General features: G+C 41.9%; 1 protein-coding gene across 5 annotated transcripts in view; it reads left to right on the forward strand.

Moving 5' to 3' along the window:
• Positions 1–18,329, forward strand: part of LOC309702191 (protein NLRC3-like) — a 90,340-nt gene that overhangs the window by 30,476 nt on the left and 41,535 nt on the right. The gene's annotated exons all lie outside the window — the stretch shown is intronic.

The following is an 18,329-nucleotide window of genomic DNA, read 5'->3' on the forward strand; positions in this document are numbered from 1 at the left end:
AGAACCAAGTCCGCCAGAGCTTTTGTTATATTTTTACATGCTGTGGAGCCATTTGTGGGAGCATTTCAAGTTGCTATACATCAATACAACTGTTATAGCCCTAATTTTAATAATATGTATGCATTAAGTCCATAGTAACTACATAAACTGCAAAAAAACCCTCTGCTCATCCATCTCTGTGTGTATCAGGATACATTTGGTTCATAATACACAGAAAAATCAGCGTTATTACCTGTAATAAATGTGAAAGATTCCTGCAGTGATAACCAGGCAGGACTGAAACACATCCAAGCTGTCACCACGGTAACAGCACCGCCCATCCACAGGTGAGGGGAGGAGCAAAAAGAGGGACTTTGACCATTTTATACTAAAAACACTCAACTAATGTTTCTAATATGAAACAAATAAGCCCACATTAATGTGAGCGTTTATTAAATAATAATAATGATGATTTCCTCCTGATCTCATTTCCACAGCAGAGAAAACTGTGGTGTATATTGAGGTGGAGGGTGTGGTCTGTGGCTCAGGTGTAGAGTGAGGGTGGGGTGCACCACAGCAGCATGCTGGGACTGCTGAGGGTGGAGGAGGGAGTGATGATGACATCAGAGCTGCAGCACAGAGACCAGTGAACACACAGTCTGTTCATCTTTGCATAGATACAATATACAGCACAATATTGAATGACAGACACGCTGTGGGAGCTTCCACAGATACACTGACGTCAGCATCCAGAGTCCTCCTGCTGCTCCCCCCTCAGAGCCCCGTGATCAGCACCAACACATTCAGTTAGATGACAGAGTCCAGCTGCAGCTAGAATCAGCTCCCCTCTGTGAACAACAGCACAGCGTCAGTGTTTCACACTCAGTGAAAGGAGGAAACAGCAGAAGAACACCATGTGTGCTACGTTTCCCAGGACACACTACAAACTGCACAAATACAGAGCAGCACGTGGAAGGACCTGGAGCTGCATTTACAGAGCTGCAGACAGCGTGATGTCCTGTATGGACAGGTGGAAGGAACCAAGTCCTCAGCTGGAACACTCGTGTTTGTCCACAGACAGGAAACACAGCAGGAAACTTCCTCACAGAAGTGCAGCTCATGGATAACACACTTCCTGTCAGTCAGAATGAGGCTGCAGCCAAACACAGAAAGGTGTTTTTGTCCAGATGAGCCCAGAGAAGAAACACGAGTGTTCACAGACATCAGAAGCTCAGAGAGGTGAAACATGAGGTTGGAGTCCTCGTCAGCATCCAGAAGAGCTGCTGTGAAACCCTGAGTACTCATGACAGACTCTGATGGCACAAACACATCATGATTCAAACAGAAAGACAAACATGGAGCTCCTGATCCTCCTGCATGAGAACAAGCTGACATGAGCGCTGTGTCTGAGAGTGTCTCCCTGTCACAGTGACAATAACACAGCTGCTGCTCACAGTCATTAAACTGACCTGAGGTCAGCTGTGCTCCTTACATATGAACCATGTGACCTCACATCAGTGCTGTGGATGACTGTAGTCATAGAAGAGTAGAGCTGTAGCAGGTGGTGTGAGGAGGAGGTGGTGTATTCTAGTTAACGCAGTACTGAAACACTCCAGCAGAGGGCGCTGTTAAGTCCTTATTGTAACACAGTTACTGTGTGCAGTTAGACTTCATACATAATCTGCACTTATTTCCATCAGACATGCTGTCAGGAAATGATTGGTTTCTATTGATTCTACTTCCTGTTGACTCGTTTGATGACAGTGAAACAATCACAGCTGATTGTGTGATGATGTAAACTGTCACTGTTACATTCAGTGTGTGTGACATAATGTTAGTGCAGGCTGATAACAGCCTGGTTCTGTTAGAAACACATGAACGTGTCCATAGATCAGTGTGTGTTTAACATGAGAGCTTCAGCCCTGCTGATGTGTTAAATAAAGACATGCAGGAAAACTGATGAGACTCTGAAATAACTCTTTATATTTATAATGTAACTCTGCATCAAAAGAACAACAAAGGATCCCAGACAGGTTTCTGTGAACAAAGACCATTCTGATGTTTCTGTGTTTCTAACACTTTGACATTATTAGTAAACAGACTGCAGTGAGCAGCATTTATAAAGAGCTTCTATATAAAGATATGACAGCTGTTTGACAAGTTTATCACTCTGTGTTTGGACCTGATCAGTCCAGCTGTTTACTTGAAACATGTTCATTTACCTGTTCTGTTATATTCATGTTCTTGTCTCTGTTGAAAACACATTTTAATGTCCCTCAGATTTTTCTCCCAGATGAATAAATCTAAAAATGACACAAACTGACTGCAGCTACTTTTTGTCCTTTCTGTCAAAAACCTTCATGTGACTCATGAGAGACACGTTTCAGCTGTTTGTGACAGATCAGAGGCCAACAAGTCATTTATAACACTTTCCATCATTGTTTAAAGTTCTCAGTGTTTCTGTGTTGCTGCGTATAGGATCTCCCAGCATCATCACTGTGCTGTCCAATCATTGTGTGCGAGGTTACCCTTATAGTGCGATGTGTGTTTGCACAAAGAGAAGCATGTGTGTCAAATATAAATAAGCACAGAACAGAAACAGCTGCTCGTTTCTTCTGTTTAGAGTCAAGTTAGTGTTTTGTGTCTTTGTTTGAGGCCTGATGTCGAGCAGAGGTGTGTGTAACTGCACTGCTCTGTTATATGTGTGAAGTGTGTGCTTCTCTTCAGCATCATCTTTGTCACTGCTGATTCCTTTGTGTCATCATGTGTTGAGAAGAGAGAACAGTTATAACGGAGGAGCAAAAGGAAGCCCTGAAATCTGCATCAACAAGGAAGTGTTGGCTCACCAGTGATCCCAGCAGAGCCACTGGTTTGGCTCCAGTTGTTCTAGATTCAATGATGTTGTTGCTACAGATACATGTCAGCATCTTTATTGAATTTAATATGAAGCAGAAATGGTGTCATTAGGAGAAGAAGAGGAGAACAAGTCCGGCGAGGAGGCAGCAGCTCTTAAAGATGAAACAGCAGCTCAGCCCTGAGCTCAGAGAGCTGCACATGAAAAAGCTCCTCAAGCAGATCCTGTCAGAGGTTTGTCATCAACAGGAGGAACTGTTCACATCATAGGATGAAGATGCTGTCAGCTGGATGAAGAAGGTTATTTAATGCAAACGTTCACACTGAAGTCAAATTGTTGTCGTGTTGAACAGATTCATGTACTGATCGTCTCCAGAATGTTAGAAGAGCTTCAATGAATCATTAGAAACAACTTACAGCTGCACAGCTGTGTCAAACACATCTGTGTGTCATTGTGGGATTGTTGTGTTTCTACATGTGACACACGTCTAAAACATGCACACAATCTGAACACAAACAGGGACTCATGTGTTCCCACAGCCAGATGCTGAGAGCCATTTCCTTGTAGTCCTGTGTCTACATACATGAACCATTAGATGTTATTGGAATGATTGTCAGCTCTGATAGTTTCATGTGTGTTTAGCTGGACGCTGTTTGATCCTCGACATGTTTAAAGGTGTCCAGTCCTGAGACACTGGGGCTGGAAACAGCTGTGATGTCATTGGACTGTCACACAGACAGAAGTGCATGAAGTGAGCAGCCGAGGAGCCGCTGATGTTTTGGATTCAACAGCATTTGAAAGGTCGACACAGACACATTTGCACACAGAAAGCTGAATCTGTCATATGCCACAGTGAACTCACTGTTCAGTGTTTTTCAGGAAGCTTCTTAACTGCCTCTGCTGCCAAACAAGCAGCTGATGTCCTTGAGAAGAAGCTGAAGAAGTCTTCAACAACAAATACAGGAAGTGGACTTTCAAATACTAGATTCACTTTAGACTCACAGAGAAATGACTCAACCAGCTGTGTTTGACTCTATGAAAGGTCAGTGTGTGTCTGCACACAGACTGTTGTGTTGGACTGTTATTCAGTTGTCTGCTGAATGTTTTCAAATGTCTGCATCTCAGCTGTGATGAGGCTGGGGGTCATGGGAGGCCACCGTAGCAGCCTCTTCAACATCATGACATCATCATAAATGCTGCTGGACTGTCTGATGGGCTGACGGTGAAAAAGCCGTCGGGAAGGAAACAGAAGACATTTCAGAGGCTGCAGCAGATTTCTTTGATTCGGGGCCTTTTTCAGCTTTATTGGACAGAGCAGTGAAGATAAGTGACAGCAAAGCAGAGAGAAAGGGGGCGTGGCCCGGGTCAAAGCCAGGCCAGCTGCTCTCCACCTCGTGGTCACCTGCTCATCCTAGTGAGCTCCACCAGCAGCCCTTTCACACACTTTACACTGTCAAACACTGTGTGTGGACCTCAGCTAACAACAGGCTACATTTAAGTCTGGACTACATGCTTTTATATTGTTTTTATTCCATCAGCAGCTCAACATCATGAGCAGCTTTGACATAAAGACATCAAACTCAAGCTGACTTTAAACTACTTTTAATACAGGGGCTCAAAAACAACAACATCTTTATTATATATCAGGACACAAAGTCATTTCATCTCAAAGGGAAACAGCTTTATTTGGAATAACCAGCACTATCAACTGGTTTGGGATCTCCACCAGTTTCATGTCTTTGCAGCTTCTCCAACAAAGTTCCTGTAAAATCAGCATGTTTGTCTTTATTGGTTTGATAGTGATTGATTATTCAGTCCCAATCTGCTGTCATCTAAAGAACAAAATGATGTTTCTATGAGTCACAAAGCTCCAGATGTTGTCGGCTTCACAAAGAAAACAAAGAACTTAAACACAAAGTGTTTGGAGCCAAAATGTTCCCAAGCTGCTCTTTTTGAAATGGCAGAGGTACAGTGGTGTCTAACAGCACACTGTGGAAGGCAAACATGTTATTGTTGGATGAAACTTCATGAATCCTTTGTAGATTTGAGCTGTTGGAGCCTTTCTTTTCTCTTCAGGTGTACAGATGCTGAGGAGGCAGGTGAAGCAGGTGGAGCTGTTGTGATGCTGGCAGAGGGTGTGTCTTAGTAACTCTGTGAGGCAGAACTGGATCCAACATTGTGGATGTGTTGATGTTGGAGCCATTAAGAGTCTCTGGCCACACTGTAGGATTTCCCTTTGATCCACTGTGGGGGCATTTTGGAGTCTGTCAGTGAAACTCTTCATGTTTGTGTTTGACTCCAGTTTATAGAAACAGAGAAATGTGTCATGCTTTTGTTCGGCCTCCACAAATACACACATTTGTTCATTGGTTGGACTTTTTGGAAGGAGACACATTGAAAACCATGTTAATAAGATCTTGTTGTTTCCTGTGGATCCGACACAGAGAGTGGACTTCAGACAGAAAGCGTGGAAGAGATTTTAGAGGCCGTGTGTGGCAACAGGAAGTTTCTGTGTGTTTGCTGATCTTACATGTGGAAAACAACACGTGATGTTTGTGAAGTTCTACAATGATCATTGTTCTCACAGCATTTTGAGTGGGAACAGTTCAAACTGGGAGTAGTGGGAGTTATTTACTGATTGAAACAAGCTGAATGTTTCTGTGACGATGAAGATCAGCAGCTCAGCTGATCAATGAACTGACATCTATCAGTCGTTTCATGAGATGAAGTCATCAGCAGACATTTGTTCTGACTGTGTGATGAATGTCAGAACGTCAGGGCTCTGCTTTAGTCACTGCTTGATGATCATTGGCTCATTGTTGAATCCAGGGGCCCAGTCTGACCTCTGACCTTTGCTGCAGGTCTTCTGTGTTATCTCCACTTTCATGTCTGATCTTCTACTTGTAGTCCTGTGTCTACATATACAGTGGCTTTCAAAAGTATTCGGCCCCCTTGAACTTTCCCACATTTTGTCACATTACAGCCACAAACATGAATCAATGTTATTGGACTTCCAGGTGAAAGACCAACACAAAGTGGTGTACACGTGAGAAGTGGAACGAAAATCATACATGATTCCAAACATTTTTTACAAATAAATAACTGCAAAGTGGGGTGTGCGTAATTATTCACCCCCCTGAGTCAACACTTTGTAGAACCACCTTTTACTGCAGTTCCAGCTGCCAGTCTTTTAGGGTCTGTCTCTGCCAGCTTTGCACATCTACAGACTGAAATCTTTGCCCATTCTTCTTTGCAAAACAGCTCCAGCTCAGTCAGATTAGATGGACAGCGTTTGTGAACAGCAGAAATTGAAATTGAAATTGCAGTGAAGTCAGCTAGAAACTTACAGTGACGTGGACATCATGCAAAGACTGCCAGACTCTGTAATACTGCAAATGATCAGTGACTCAGGTTAACACTAAACTTTAAACGGCACCTCTGTGTCTCTGTGTGCTGAACATCTAGGATTGAGTCAGGCTGCATCAGCTGAAGCTGTTATTTGTATATATCAGTATTTTTTTATTCAGGTGTGGGGAAAATACGTAAGACTGCAGTGAAGCGATGCACCAGATGAATCCCTGGCCAAAGGTATCGTACTCAAATCAGACTACTGATCCAGCCACATCAGCCTTTTGTGAGGTCTGTTTAAAGTAGACTAAAAGTGAACTGCAGGTTCCTGAGAGGTGGACTGTGAGCACAGAAACACATGTTCATACATACAGCTGCAGCAAACTTACATTAATTTTAAATAGATTTGTTACTCTGATGTCTGTCTCTGTGTTAGTCCTCTGACAGACTGGTGACCTGTCCAGGTGTGCTCTACCTACTACTGGGACAGGTTCCAGCCTCTGTAATAGAAATGTTCTGTTATTCTCATTTAAAGTGTTTAAGTGCTTATGCATATGCTTAGTTGTGACACTGTTACTGTTCAGTGAAAGTTGCTAAAACTAGATGAACTTACTTCAGCAGTTTGAGAAAACAACTCCCTTTACAGGTGCTGATAAGGCCAAGGGCACAAAACAGCACAACCATTGATGCGTTAGGTTTCATAGCGAGACACGTGAAGTGTGGTAGGATCAGTTTGTAACTTCCTCCCTCTTCCTTGGAAGGCGTAAAGGAGGAGGAGCACGACTTCTGTGGCAGCGCTGACATGACTGAACTGTGATGTTTGATGTGTGTTGGCGCAGTAATAAATAGCTTGATCACAGCTCTTTCTGTGTTGCAGACTTTATTTAAAAAATTCCACGAAACCCCCCCCCCCACCCTCCCACTGTGAACCTGAATTGAATATTCAGAAGACATTTGTTTAAATAGTTCTACAAATCTGAGCTGTTGGTGTGTCCTTGGATTGTGTGGTAATAATATTAGAGCCTGCAATCTTTCTTACTGGATCTCTACTATGAGTCATGTTACCTGAGATTAGTTCTATGTTTACCTGTCAGCCTGGACGAATGTGCTGTGTGAAGAATGTAAATGACATCAGATCTGAACTGCTTACATCTAAGGAGCCTGTTCATATTTAATTGTAATATGAACCAATGATTTTCTGATTGATTGCTGATATATACAGTGGGGCAAAAAAGTATTTAGTCAGCCACCGATTGTCATCATTTTAGGTGGGGGAACTTGCACAGAGGTCAGTAATTTGCACCAGAGGTACACGTCAACTGTGAGAGACAGAATGTGAAAAAAAAAAAATCCATGAATCCACATGGTAGGATTTGTAAAGAATTTATTCGTAAATCAGGGTGGAAAATAAGTATTTGGTAAATAACAAAAATACAACTCAATACTTTGTAACATAACCTTTGTTGGCAATAACAGAGGTCAAACGTTTACTATAGGTCTTTACCAGGTTTGCACACACAGTAGCTGGTATTTTGGCCCATTCCTCCATGCAGATCTTCTCGAGAGCAGTGATGTTTTGGGGCTGTCGCCGAGCAACACGGACTTTCAACTCCCGCCACAGATTTTCTATGGGGTTGAGGTCTGGAGACTGGCTAGGCCACTCCAGGACTTTCAAATGCTTCTTACGGAGCCACTCCTTTGTTGCCCGGGCGGTGTGTTTTGGATCATTGTCATGTTGGAAGACCCAGCCTCGTTTCATCTTCAAAGTTCTCACTGATGGAAGGAGGTTTTGGCTCAAAATCTCACGATACATGGCCCCATTCATTCTGTCCTTAACACGGATCAGTCGTCCTGTCCCCTTGGCAGAAAAACAGCCCCATAGCATGATGTTTCCACCCCCATGCTTCACAGTAGGTATGGTGTTCTTGGGATGCAACTCAGTATTCTTCTTCCTCCAAACACGACGAGTTGAGTTTATACCAAAAAGTTCTACTTTGGTTTCATCTGACCACATGACATTCTCCCAATCCTCTGCTGTATCATCCATGTGCTCTCTGGCAAACTTCAGACGGGCCTGGACATGCACTGGCTTCAGCAGCGGAACACGTCTGGCACTGCGGGATTTGATTCCCTGCCGTTGTAGTGTGTTACTGATGGTGACCTTTGTTACTTTGGTCCCAGCTCTCTGCAGGTCATTCACCAGGTCCCCCCGTGTGGTTCTGGGATCTTTGCTCACCGTTCTCATGATCATTTTGACCCCACGGGATGAGATCTTGCGTGGAGCCCCAGATCGAGGGAGATTATCAGTGGTCTTGTATGTCTTCCATTTTCTGATGATTGCTCCCACAGTTGATTTTTTCACACCAAGCTGCTTGCCTATTGTAGATTCACTCTTCCCAGTCTGGTGCAGGTCTACAATACTTTTCCTGGTGTCCTTCGAGAGCTCTTTGGTCTTGGCCATGGCGGAGTTTGGAGTCTGACTGTTTGAGGCTGTGGACAGGTGTCTTTTATACAGATGATGAGTTCAAACAGGTGCCATTCATACAGGTAACGAGTGGGGGACAGAAAAGCGTCTTACAGAAGACGTTACAGGTCTGTGAGAGCCAGAGATTTTCCTTGTTTGAGGTGACCAAATACTTATTTTCCACCCTGATTTACGGATAAATTCTTTACAAATCCTACCATGTGAATTCATGGATTTTTTTTTCACATTCTGTCTCTCACAGTTGAAGTGTACCTCTGGTGCAAATTACTGACCTCTGTCATCATTTTAAGTGGGGGAACTTGCACAATCGGTGGCTGACTAAATACTTTTTTGCCCCACTGTGTATATATATATATATATATATATATATATATTTTTTTTTTTTTTACATACATAGTTTTTTGTTGCCTTATGGTTCCAAGCGCTGTCACCAATCTTTGCATTTTGTTATTATCTCATGACACTTGTTTAATCAGCTACCATCTCTCCTGTGGACTTTTTAATGTCTACAGTCTCAGACCAACACAGCCCTGCCCTTCCCATATTAGATTCTTGATGAATGTGTGTTGTTGTTATTCAGCCTGGTTCAATGTGCCCCTTTTTAACTTTGAGCACCCGCCCCTTTAAACCTCTCTGCACAGCCCTGCACTGAACTCACTATCTTCTCCCTCTAACAGCCTCCACATGTTCTCACTGTAATTTCCCCTCATGAATGAAGTTATGCTGCACTAATGTGAATGTTTGCAGGGAAATCAAACGCATTTCACACGCAGTACTCGAGCTGACTTACCTTTGTTTGAATGACGACTTGTACGCGCTGACTCCACAGATAAGGTACGAAAATATATCAGGCTACGTCTTCAGGGTTTCTACTCCACGGCCGTATTTCATACGGGTCCACATTTCCACTGCACGCTATTTTCTGCAAGTACCGCCGCTTCGCCTCTGGACGCAATCGGTCTCTATACAGTCCATTCTCTTTTGAGCTGCTTTTAAGCATCTTGTAATCGTCGTTCCAACACAGTGTGTTTGTTTTGATTCGTAGACCTCGAAAATGGTGCCGCGCTCCCACAATGCATTGCGGCGTGACGTCAACTCCAAAGCCCTATAGAACATGTTCTTTTTCATTGTCAAAATTATCAGGAATAAAGAAGAAAACTGATTCAAAACCTGTGGAACCTGCCAAAAAACAAGTTTTACTGCAAAGGATTTCTAGATGTGAAGGTTTTGTGGCTTTTTTCAGTTTCTAAAACAAACTCATTTGTACAGAAGGATATGAGGATGTATATGTCCGGTGGTGGGTTTTTTTCTTCTTGATTTAATGTATTCATTTATCTCTTCACTTAATCTTTCTTTATGTTTTTTTTTTTTTGATTTGGCATGAGCGATTTCCGGTCCTCACTCCAAGCCAGTTGGTGGCGGTAATGCACCACATGTTCTATCACAGCTGCGTCCGAGAGGACAGGAAACGTCTGTATGCGTCTGCAAACCAGGTAACTACACTCAGCTGAGCCTCTCTGCTAGTCGTTATTAGTTGGAGGGTTTTGCGTCACTTTCTCTCGGCTTGATAAAGGGCTGTATAGAAATCTCTGGTACGTAACACGTAACGTCATTTTTAGGGAGCGTCGCAGAGAAGTGAGGCTGTTTCTTTGTTTTTGTCGAGTTTTGATTGAAGACATGTTTCCAGTCCGTTTTTTACTCGTTTGTTTTTTCATTAATAACTTTACATTATCACAGAGAACAAGAAGGCGCTTTGTTTGTCACATTCACCTTATGTCTGTGAAGGTTCTCAGTCATCCAGGTCATCGTAGTCAAAGGAGCTTGCAAAGAAAAGCGTCTGGACTTCTTTAAGTTACTTGAAGACGTTTCACCTCTCATCCGAGAAGCTTCTTCAGTTCTAAGGTCAAATGGTGGAGAGTCCCAGATATAAGCCTAGTGGGAGTGACCCCCCACAAAGGGACAAAAGGACCCCCTGATGATCCTCTAATCACCTGAGCCAAGGTGTGAAACTGGGTGTGGGTCCCAATCAGCCAGTTTCGGGTGAGTTCATTGTGAAACCTGGCCCCACCTTATCATGCGAATTCCTGAGGTCAGATGGCCCAGGATGTGAGTGGGCGTTAAGGCGTCTGGGAAGGATCTCAAAACTGGATTATAGATGGCAGAGAGTTGGTGTCGTAAACCCCGCCTCTGTTCAAAGATGGTCGCTCACAGTGGACATAGATGGCTTCTTTCACTCCTCTTTCAAACCATCTGTCCTCTCTGTCCAAAATGTGAACATTGGCATCCTCGAAAGAGTGACCTTTATCCTTAAGATGCAGATGGACTGCTGAGTCTTGTCCTGTGGAGGTGGCTCTTCTATGTTGTGCCATGCGCTTGTGAAGTGGCAGCCACTTGGCAGCCACAGTGATAAATGGCTGAGATGGCTGCAGCTGTACGTGTGAGGTACCTACATGTTTCAAGATGAATTTGCAGAGATGTCATGTTTGGTGCTTACAGACATCACACTGCATTTTGTGATTTCGTAGCTATTGTTGTGATATTTTGGAGCTTCCCATGATCACCGTGACAGTCATTCATTTTAACATAACCTTTCTATTCCTTTCAGGGATCCTCATTTTTTTGGTGAGGAAGATCAGCAGCTGTGTCGACAGGCAACAGGTAACGGCATGCTTTTCTGTTAGTACTGTAGACCTTGGTCTGGTGCTCTTTTTTAGTTTAACACAGTATTTTCATTTGCCGAAGTGTAAAAAGCTTGTTCCAGGAGAAACAAACTTTAGTGAGTTCTGCAAAATGATTCCCACCATTGCACACTCTGTCAGCCTCCAGTGTGCCCTTTTTTTGTCCTTTAACTGAAGAAAGTCGGTAGTCAGAACATATGAGATAAGTGAGATCCTCATTTTGCCTGCTTATTTCAAGATACAACATTTTCACAAACTGCTGTAGGATAACCTTGCTATTTGTCTTTTCCAACACTTCTACATTCATCCATATTTCCTTGTCTGCTTCTTTCCAGGTGAAAAGTACCTGAAATGGGTGAAAGATTTTGTTTCCAAAAACAAAAGCATGTGCGTTCACCTGAAGAAGCCAAGTGGTGCTGACCTGTGGATAGAAGAGCTTGAGAACACCAAATACAACGGGGATGATGATGAAGTTAACGCCTGGGGAAAATTCTACCTTCCCGAGATTGTAAAAATGCAGGTTATTGGTGTGGTAAAGGGCACCTCATGTCCATGTGACGAGCTTGTGCTGATGACGCGTGAGGACAAAAAGCTGTACGGCTATGACGGAGAGGAGCTGCATCTGGTGGCTTCCAGTTTCCTGGAACTATGTGACAAAACGATAGAGTATCCAGCATCCAAGCGCTACTACAATGGAGAGGCCTTCAAAGATATGGTGAGAAGTTAGACTGCTAAGAATAAGACTGGGGATGCCTAGTGTTAGAGATCAATCACCTGAGCTTTTCTTTGTATTGTTGTGTGTTCTGTTTAGACTGAGGAGGACTGGAAAAAAGTTAAGATGAGTGATGTGGGGAGGAAACTGCAGGAAGAACATAAAAAGCTGGTAAATGAAACCCAGTCAGCGTTCGTAAGCCTAATATCATAGGTGGGTATTGGAGCTGAGTATCATCACTGATTTCTAGAACCTGTTCAATTCCAATTCACAAGGTCCCAATTAGATTCCATTTAATTCTTACTCAGAGAGTCAGAAACATTATAATTCTGATCATTTATCAGTACTGACACTTGTGAAACTTCATCAGAGGTGTGAGCATCACAGCAGATGCTTTTGTGTCAAAGTAACTGAGGATAAAACACAAAACCATGAAGCAGATTTTCCTGGCCTAGCTTTTTACAGTAGATAACCTTAAAAATATTATTCTGCAGTAGAACAAAAGCAGACGAGAACCACGACTCAACAAATGTACATTGGCTGATGCTGCTGAAGTGATTCAGAGGTTTTAATAAGAGGTTTTAATAGAGACACAGCAGAGCATTTTGCAGTTTCACTTAATTTGAAAAAAATAAATAAAATTTGGTATTGAACAGCAGAAATGAGGCTGTCTTGTCGGAAGTCATTAAAAAAAATGGCTGTAAACAACGGTAGACTGCTTCATAACAAGCAAGCGAATAATGCCAAAAACAGAGATTTGAGATGGGAAACGGTGTTCTTAAAGTACACTGAGAGAGGCAGAGAGCTGTGCTGTGTTGTTTTTCTGTGTGTGTTTTAATGGTGGTGGAAGCAAACCAGCAAAAGTAAGAGGGAATTCATGACAATGTTTATGTCAAGCGAAATGTGTCTTCTTTTGCTGCTGGTTTGGTTAGAGAGAGACAAAACGTGCAGCTTCAGGATCTGAGCAGCTTTCAGCACCAACGGCATCACAGCTCAGACTTGGATTCAGGATTAAGCCCTTTATGTTTGACTGTAGTGATTGTAGCTCTGTCCTTGTTATTAATCGCTTTAGTCAAACACAGCTATTGTTTGCTGGGATGTGTATATCCTTGACAGTTTGTATCTCAGAGTTATCAAAGACACTGTGGATAATCATCAAGAGATTGTTGTCCTCTTAATAATGACCTATTTGATTGTTTGTTTCTTCTTCTTCTTACAGATTCTGGTATTTGGCCAAAAGAGAGCTTCACAATTCTTGGCTTCACCTGTGGTAGAAAAATGACTAAAGTTATGCAACACTCTCTAAAATTAAAGCTATGCAACGCTTTAACATGAATGGCGAAGGAGTGCATCTCTTTCACCGTCTCTTCCTGTCCTCTTCTCAGTCTTTGTTGTGGCACCTCTGCTATGTGTTATAGAAAGCACTTGGAATCATGTTCAATACAAAAACACCAAACTCGTGGGATTGCCCTAGCAAGCAGTTGGTAAAAACTAATTAAAACTGATATATATCAGCTTCACTTTCTAGCTGCAAAAGCACGTTTCTGCAAAAGCATGCAGTTTCCTGTCAGCACTTTTTGGCACAGAGTGTACTCAGAGTTAGGCCTTTCTTATATAAAGCAATATAATCAGCATATAAACATTTAAGATGATAAATTTAAAGCTCAACAGTAACTGCTATAAATATTATAACTACACATGTAGTGCTTTTGCTTAAGTAAATTATAGTTGGGATCATAATAAGAAAACATGTGTTTTTATTTTCTGTGTACCCTGGGTACAGACCAGTATAAACATGGGATTCTTCCCAATAAATGCTGTCTGATAATGCTTCATATTGCATTAAACACTAGATATGTAAGCAAACAAACAAAAACCCATAGAAGCCAGTTTTAATTATTAAATGTGACAATTACATGGAGATGGAAAGTAAACATGCTTATACACGTCTCTGTGATTACAGAAAATCCACACAGATGCTGTCAGAGCAGAGAATCTTTGATTTATCAGAATGATGAATGCAAATGATTTCATGAAATCTCACTCTTGTTCTGGGTTGTAAAATTCACCTGTCCAGTTAAACCGAATCCTTTGCAACACAGTTCTAAGAACCCTACCAACCTCATCCTCAGCTCTCTGCCTGTTGTCCTTTTCAGCTGAGTATTCATCCACATGTGTTTCAACTTCTCTCTCATTTTCAAGCAAATTGCTCAGGCTCTCAGCTTCAGCACAGTTACCATATGGCCACTCTCTGAGGTCTTCTGTGTTCAAGCCAAACAAATTCTTACATGATCTGCAAGGCTTCATTCTGGCACCATCACGGAGACAAAAAGCCTCACACCTGATATTTCCAGGTACTTCAATTGTTCCATCAAAGTAATCTTTCTGGACTGTGTTTGGATAATAGGTCATCACCGCACCAGATACATATTTATGCCATTTGCTAAGACAGGAGGCAGCAATCATAATTTTCCCAGCGTTAGGACCTTTGGTGGACATGGAGACTCCGCAGTACCTTTCTGATTTGTTGGTTTGGGATTTTTGAGAAATGCAGATGGTGGACGAGACGAAAGCTGTTTTTTTATTATTCTCTTCTAAGTCCAAGTCTGTGAGGAGATCTTGCAGACTCTGCTTTATTTGCTCTTCATTCTCTGAGTTATTTTGCAGGACGATCTGAAAACAGTTACAGATCTGGTCAAAGTGTTGCACCTGATTATATAGTTGTTTTTCATAGAAAGTTGATCAACATGTTTGTTTCGCTGCTTGACTTGTTTAACTATGCAGGACCATTGGATGCTTTTGGTTTAGACATTTTAAGATAGGGGGGTGAAACAAGTCACAAAAATCTATTTAATTTTAAATCAATAAGCAAAAATCCATCTTTGTTCTCACTAATTTATAATTAAATTTGCTAATTGACCTTTTTTTTTCTATTTTGCTATGCCGGGCTGTCAAAACACGCTGAATTTAGAGTCTTTGAGCTTAACAGATCCAGCAGCTACACAGTGACAGCATCATATACGCCTTGAAGACTGTAAGCATCTCCAATAATGAGTCTGTTAGACATTATTTAGAACTAACAAATTCTGAAGCAAGTCTCCAGCTCTCCTGCAGTCTCTGTGTTTGGTGGAGAAGTATAGCTAGAAGCATATGTTGAAGTATAAGGTACAGTATGGATTTTCTTTGGATTTCTCAGTAAAAAAGCACTTTGCATTATACTTTCCTAAAACCTGGAAGTTTGTCAGATTGACTGAAAATGTGAGAAGAGTTATCTTACCATGTCGAGCACACAGGAGAAGGGACTTCGCCTGGGAAGCTGAGTCGAATACAACTTAAAAGGCCTGGGATATCTTCTCATTAAAGAACCCAACACAAAAGGATTAGGGAAGATTTCTTCTGGAGAAAAGGGGATGTTGTTGATTTTGCCCAGAAACAACATGCTGTGAAGGATCTGTTGAGTGAAAACATATTTGCTTATTGTTAGTAGTGATAAACAGGACTGTCTTAAAAGTGTCAAAGGTAACACACCTCATCCACCAAGTGTTGACTTCCCGGAGTCATGTAAGAGCCCCGAACCATCCTCTTGGTAATCTTGTAGGCATTAGTTTTGAACCTCCTTTGAGAAATTGTTGTCTTCTAAAATGATAATGATCGAGCAGTTAGGGATTTAAAAACACAGGAGATCTGATAACTTTGGCTACAGCAGAGTCTGCAGACATACCTATTTTGCTCTTGGTCGGCCTATTTTAAACATGAGAGAAAACATAGTTAGTGAAATGTTGATAACATACAATGACTATCATTGGTGGCTGAAAAGATGCCAGGTAACAAGTGAAAAGCTGCTACTTACCATCGCCACAGTCTAAGAATGAAACAGGAAACACTGAGCGAGTTGCCTCCATCTTAAAGCTGTTGATCATGTGATTTAAAGGAAAGCCACACCCAGCTCTTTCCTGGAATTTTACTCGACTGTAGAAAACTGCTCCATTTGCCCCGCCCACCCATGATCTTTAATATCTGCCAAAAACAACCTTTTGGTTGTCAGTAACCAGCCGATCGTTTGCGCGATTAAAAAATGACTTTGTGCGGCGGCGTTCCCACCGCGAGCAGAACTCCGGCTCAAAAACCGCTGTTTTTGAACACTTTTATTTACTTAAGCATTTTAATGGGCTTACTTTGAAACAAAGTGCGATTGAATGATTATTGTTATGTGTTGCCTTGAATTCGGCTATGCTGTCTGTTAGACAGTTGTTTTCCTTTATTGTTGTTTTTGTATTGTTTGTAGCGAACGCTACTGGAATGTATAGATTAAGCTACGTAGCCAAGATAATTAATAATTTAACTGTTGTACATTGGTTGATGATGATTTGCATTGTTACATAGGCTTGCAGAAAAATATTTGTTTACCGGTAAACTGAATCGAACTTGATGTGCTAATGGACGTTTTTCTGACCTACAGGTCAGGTTTTGTTCCCTCCCTTTGAATTAATCTTCTTCATATTGAAGTGGCGAGCCGGTAGGACCATTCTTTGTTTCCCCTCTTTCCCCCACTTAGCCGTCTTTGGATTACGGACATATTTCCCCATTTGTATGAAGCTGGACTCTAAGGAGGAATACCTTAAAAGTGAACTTTAAAAAGAAGAGGACCAAAAAGGACTTTTGCACAGAAAGATCACAGCATTGATTTATTATTTAATTGTGGGCATTTATGTTGTGTGTTGTGTTAATTATTTTGTTCCATTTCCCCTTTCCTCCATTTATTCAATATATTTTTGGTACAAGATATTGCAGTCTTTGGTCTCATCATTCACACCATCTAGGCTCCATAAAGAACTATTTCTTCTGCGCGTCAGTCAGTAAACTCATCCATTGAAATAAACTAGTCCTTAAATAACTTTGAGTTACACAGTGGCAAATGTAATAGAGAAAGACACAGGGCCACCTGAAATCTGTCGTCCTATCTGATTCAAAACCAACATGTAGGAGAATCTGGAATCTTTGATTTTGAGTTAAAAATAAAATATGGGTAAAATGCAGAAATGTTTTTACTAACATGTACTAACAGAGACTTGGAGGAGAGAGACCTAATGTTTAATAATCCACATTTCACTGTTTTACTCTTTGGTTCAGATGTGGATACTGTATTGTTCTTTCTTTGTGACTGTTTATGTTTAAGTTGTTTGTTGCTGGTTTTTAGTTTGTTTTTTGTCTGTTTGGGAGCTGACACAGTCTCTATGGAGATGGGTTTTTGGGGGGTAGCAGGAGGAGAGAAGCTGCAGAGAGGCGTGTAAGACTGCAACTCTGCTTCCTGGTCCCAACTCTGGATAGTCATATTTTGGGGGGTTTAATAAACTACTACTGCATGATGTAAAGCTGAAGTATTACACAGCTTTATGAACCTCCTGTTATCCTGGTAGACGAGTACAGCAATAAATCTTTTACTTGAACATCTTCTGGCTCCAATAAGCTTTGAAATGTGACCATGAAGTTAGAGACACACTGACTGAAACCCACAGCTGTGACTGTGGATCACATCCACACACAGTGTAGCTGCTGTCTCTGTGTGAGGTCTGTGTATATATGTACATATTTATGCTTATATTCATATTCTCTTATTCCCCTTTATTTGATATCCTAATTCTGTGCTGTGTAAAGATTTGTCGGTGTTCTGCTGCTACAAACTGGATTTCCTGGAGGATAAACATGAGGGATTCATAAAGTTCTATCTCTCTGTTAAAATCCCCCAAAATAAATGAAATGTGAATTTCAGGCAGACGTGTTTTTAAAAGAGTCTCTTTAATGGAAAAATGTGTTTTTAAAACCAGCCAATAGGAGCGTCTGTGGATATCAGCTGAGGCTGAACGCAGGAACACCATCACATATAAATACACAGAATTAAATCACTAGATAAAAGACGTCATTAAATAAGGATCGAATCAACATGTCAGAGGTCAAAGGTCAGTCAGAAGAGGTGTGGTTAAACACTGGCAGTGCAGTGACCTAATGCAGTTTGGTTACCGCCACGGGAAAAGCCCCGCCCCCTCTGAGCCTCCGCTGTGTCCTCAGCACATCCAGGAGCAGCAGGTCAGAGGGGGCGGGGCCATGTCAGGACTTATTTTAAGTAAAATTTAAAGTGGAGCGACGGCAGGAGTCACACAGCAGTAACCAGCTCTGTCTGCCAGGGTCAAAGGTCAAACAAGTCCTGCAGCTGACCCACACACAGACTTACACTGATCCACAGAGAGTGATGAATCCACACATCACTTGGCTGGA

Source organism: Aulonocara stuartgranti, assembly GCF_965226115.1.
Source record: "Aulonocara stuartgranti genome assembly, chromosome: 3".
NCBI lineage: Eukaryota > Metazoa > Chordata > Actinopteri > Cichliformes > Cichlidae > Aulonocara > Aulonocara stuartgranti.